This window comes from Lynx rufus, unplaced genomic scaffold, assembly GCF_022079265.1.
Source record: "Lynx rufus isolate CCGP_SWC_20201006 ecotype Redwood Valley unplaced genomic scaffold, mLynRuf1.p SCAF_5, whole genome shotgun sequence".
NCBI classification, from domain to species: domain Eukaryota; kingdom Metazoa; phylum Chordata; class Mammalia; order Carnivora; family Felidae; genus Lynx; species Lynx rufus.
Genome location: NW_025814867.1, coordinates 108,025,413 through 108,030,185, shown reverse-complemented (window position 1 = coordinate 108,030,185; position 4,773 = coordinate 108,025,413). Strand labels below are relative to the sequence as shown.

Genomic DNA, 4,773 nt, shown 5'->3' with positions numbered 1-4,773 from the left:
TGGGCATTCAAAAGATTTATCTGGATCCTCGATTTCCTAAACTTTCTGCCTTGGAATTATAAACCATATTTCTAGACCCTACATTTTCTATCTTGGACTATTCTTGATGCCTCTCTTGGGAAAGTTATTAACTCCTCTCAGTCTTAAATTTCTAGTCTTTAATGTGAGCACGATTACACCTTCTACATATAGAATTGCTGTGAAGATATAATGAATTTAATGAAATAAATGTATAAAGTTCTTAGCATAATGGCTGGCACATTGTGAAAAATGATGTAAGTAGAGCCATTTTTAAACAGAACCAGAAAAGCCATTTCAAAGGAACTGCCTTGCACATCCTGTTTTCTAAACTTTTAACTGGACCAAACCACCAACATTTCAGTAAATCAGCAAGAACAAGAAAATTCTGTTTTAAAAGACTGACAAAAGTGAACTTTTGGGGCGCCTGGGTGGCTCAGTCGGTTGAGAGACCGACTTCGGCTCAGGTCATGATCTCACGGGTCTGTGAGTTCGAGTCCCGCGTCGGGCTCTGTGCTGTCAGCTCAGAGCCTGTAGCCTGCTTCAGATTCTGTGTCTCCCTCTCTCTCTGCCCCTCCCCCGCTCATGCTCTGTCTCTCCCTCTCTCTCTCTCTCTGTCAAAAAAAAAATAAACATTAAAAAAAATTAAAAAAAACAAAGTGAACTTTTGCCTACTGACCACTAGCCTGATCAATCAATAAAGTACAAATTTAATTCTGTTTTTCAGCACCAATGAACTCTTCTTAAAACAGCTTATCTAATATTTTCTTCCTCCCCCCCATGAAAACCCTGAGTCCACCTCCTATAATCAACACATGAAATATCAGTTTCAACCTAAATTTCTGTACTCCAAAATGCAATAACTTGATCCCCCCAAAAACACTTTGCCACTTGAACTTGTTTCTTGGTTTGAATTTGACAACATATTTCACACCTAATGCATTTTATCTACTGTTCATTGTCTTAGTTCTTTCTGGCATTCAGTCTCCAGCATGGTACCTAAAAGGTACTAAGTCACTGATATCATGTATACTGAGTAAATGGATATGTCTTTAAAATATTTCTCCCAACAAGCAAGCTTACATAATTTCTAAAAATAGTTCTTTTATATGGCAATATCTTTTTGTGATGAATCCTAAGCAAAAAATGACCTGTTGGCGGTCTTTAAGAACAGGAACATTGTTTAAAAAGTATTTGCATTATAACAGTGTAGTAGTTTGATTAGACATCCCATTATGTAATTGCTTGTCGTGAAAAGAATTCCAACAGAGTTGAATTCTTTTCTCAAAAGGTAATAAACTCCACAGGAAAATGTACTGTAAATACATGTCTATGTGTTCCATTTGCACACAATATTATGTGATGTGATTTAAATATTATTATTTTTAGCCATTGCTTATTTCACATCACTAAATATCATTTTTATCATGTGACCGAAATGTTAATTTTTTAAGTTAGTTTTTGGGACCATCTCATTGTATGTTTGCTTTGGCTAACTGCTCAGCTGCCTTTTTATTGCTTTTAAAAGCCTGTTTGGCATTTGTCCATGCTTGGAGCTTTAGTTCTGTTAAAACATGCATTCACAATTTTATGTGCTTATCTGAATTTTACCATAAAATGAAAATCTATACCTTGATTTAATTTTATTATTTATGTTTTTGTAATTTAAGATTACTATATTTCCTTACAAGAAGAACGTTTGAACAAATTTTACAGGTAGTCAATCAACTCTTGTTCAAATTGGACACACATCAAATCTAGCATTATGGGAGTTTTATTTATTTGGAAGTGAACTAACTATTAATACAAATGTCAAGATACTATACAAAACATCCACAGCAACTTTTTTCATCTTTTTTTTAATTGTTCACAAACGTTGCCTACATTATCCAACATGGAACAGAGAAATGGTACATCTTTTTCTTTCAATTTGCATACAGTGGAAAAACAAGAGTATACATATATATATATATATATATATATATATATATATATTTACAAAGTTTAATGAATAGAAACTAGCAGGCTGACAGTTTGTAAGTGAGAAGTTATCCTATAAAAATAATAAGAATCTATTCAGCATCAGTCACTTGCATAACCAAGTATAATTCTGATTAATAAAATTTGCTGCCATTAGGCTTCTGGCACATACTTATACCATTACTGAATTTGTAGTATTCCTTCCCACCTTTGTTCTCCTTCATAATCACTAACATAGAAAACTGCCACAGAGCAGGGGTAAGTATTTGCAAAAGCAAACAAAAAAATCCTCAGCTTATTATAACCATGACTGTATATGACAGAATTTCTTCCCAAGAAATGGCCTTTCAAATCATCAAGAAATCACCAGAATGGAATTTGCCAAGGTACTATGCCTATGTCCAAGAAGAGATCCATTTATTTATATCCAACAGAGGAGCTAAAAATCAAACTTAATATTTAGTTTGGGGTAGGTTGGGCAATCTAGCCATTTGAAAAATGACTTTAAAATAATGGCCACTAAAAACAGGTTCACTAAATTTATTTTAAAAATCATAAAACAAAAGAGTATTGCATTCTGCACAAGGCTCTGGGTATATGCCAGGGACATGTGGATTATCATACTTTTCCTCTCTGTCCCACATCCCAAAATGTTATGGTGACCACAAAGCAAAGTTTTCACAATAATCATATGGGAAATAATTTTTTTCTTGTTTTTAGATTAAATCACCAACAATGAACAAAAACTAACACTCATTCACTCTGCTGATGTTTCAAAATTTCAATGTTAATTTTAACATACCGTTCCCTGCCCATTTGTAAGGAACTAAAACATTACATCTGGTGAGCAGCAAAGATTTCACTACACCTCAAATGCAGAACACCTATGATCAGAGGAATGTTGGCTTTTTAAACAGAAGCAGATTAAAAACAAACAAACAAACAAACAAAAAAACAAGATGCAAGACTCCTTCAGTTCTTCACTAGTCTTAGAAGAACTTTCCAGAATTCTGTCACAGTTTTCTGCAGCAAATATTATGCATTCTGTACCTGGTCCTGTGTTCCTGTAATGGTAATGATCAGATCTTCAGACCCTTCTAAAGGTTTGTCAAATTTACTGAAGTTCCTGACTCATGATGGATTTGTTTAATCTGCTGACCACCTTTGCCAATAACAGATCCAGCCAAATCTTTGGGAATAGTTACTTGTGTAGTCCATCAAGATCACCATATGAGCCATGACCCCCTGCATAGGAATAATCATATCCAGAGCCATCCTGTGGTTCATAAGCCATCTGACATTTGGATGGGCTCCATGTATCTATTGGAGAGTCCCAAATTTCATGAAAACCAGTCATGCCATATTAGTGGTCTCTGGGGCTTCTTCTGTCATAGGCCCTTAGATCTCCTCCTCTAGGTGGTGGTGGTGGAGGAAGATTCTGAGCCCTGCTACCACCCCAGCCACCTCATCTAGGAGGAGGTGGGGGAGGTCCTAGACAAAGGGTCATATCATGATAATCTCTTCTAGATGGAGGCATAGGATGCCCACCCCACCAGGAAGCACTGTGTCAAAACTGGCCCCACATGGGAAATCCCACAGGATGTCCATGGCAGTCATAAAACCACCATAATTGTAAGTTTCATCATAAAAATTGGGATCATAAGGCTGTGCACATCCTTTGATGGGAGACTCCAAAGTAAGATCAAGGATGATCTTGATGCACTCGACAACCCTATCAGGTTTTCCTCTAATAAGAATGACTCTATGAGGAATGAGGACAGCATTCCAGGAAAAACGTGAATATTGTCTGTATGTTCTCCTGAAGTTCTTTGATTTTATCACCTTTGACCCCAATAATTCCCCCCGCAGACTCTGATGAATCAACAGTTCCAAATCGCAAAGTCACTTCCTTTATAGTGTGGGTAATTTAAGCATTCTACAGAATCAGATTCAGGTGGGAGCTGGATGGTTGCAGTGGGTGATGGCACCTGCAGGCTCTCTTCCAAGGTAGAGATGATTTTCTTCAGAATTTCTCCAATTGTTTCAATGTCAGCACTGATACTCAATATGTTCTCTGAGTCACTGCTGTCTGTGACTGAAACACTGACATTGTAGTCTGTACGGGGAGTAAGTGAGTGAGTGATTATTTATTTATTTATTTATTTATTGGGGGGAGGGAGAGAGAGAGAGAGAGAGAGAGAGAGAGAGAGAGAGAGAATCTTAAGCAGACTTCAGGCCCAGTGCAGTGCCTGACATGGGGCAAGATTCCATCATCAGGAGATCATGACCTGAGCCAAAATCAAGAGTCAGATGCTTACCCGACGGAGGCACTCAGGAGCCCATTGAGCCTTCTTAATATTCTTGTTTCCTTTTCCAATCACTGCTCCAGCATTCTTGCTCTGAAGCAGAATGCATAATTCAACCATCTCCTCAGTATTTGTAGACTTTAATAGCTTGTTCCTCTTCCACATCTCCTGCAGGGGAGCCTGTGCTCATTTTCTGTCTAGCTGTGACTGGCTGAGTGCCGCAAGGCAGCACAGGGACGATGGCTTCACCAGGTATGGCAGCATGAGGATGTCAGTTGGTCCTGCCCAGAATACTTCAGTTCTGCTCCACAAGGATATATAATACCTGACTGGTGTGTTCATTTAACACAAGATAATGGAAACTGAACAGCCAAAGGAAACCTTCCCCAATACCTTGATTTAATTTAAATAAGTCAAATTCTTTCATTCCTACAATCAGTTTCAGCAGACTTGTCTTTCTTTCAAATTT

General features: G+C 37.5%; 1 pseudogene; it reads right to left on the bottom strand.

Moving 5' to 3' along the window:
• Window positions 1–2,987: 2,987 nt before the first annotated feature.
• Window positions 2,988–4,469, bottom strand: LOC124527246 (heterogeneous nuclear ribonucleoprotein K-like; annotated as a pseudogene).
• Between the last annotated feature and the right edge of the window lie 304 nt (window positions 4,470–4,773).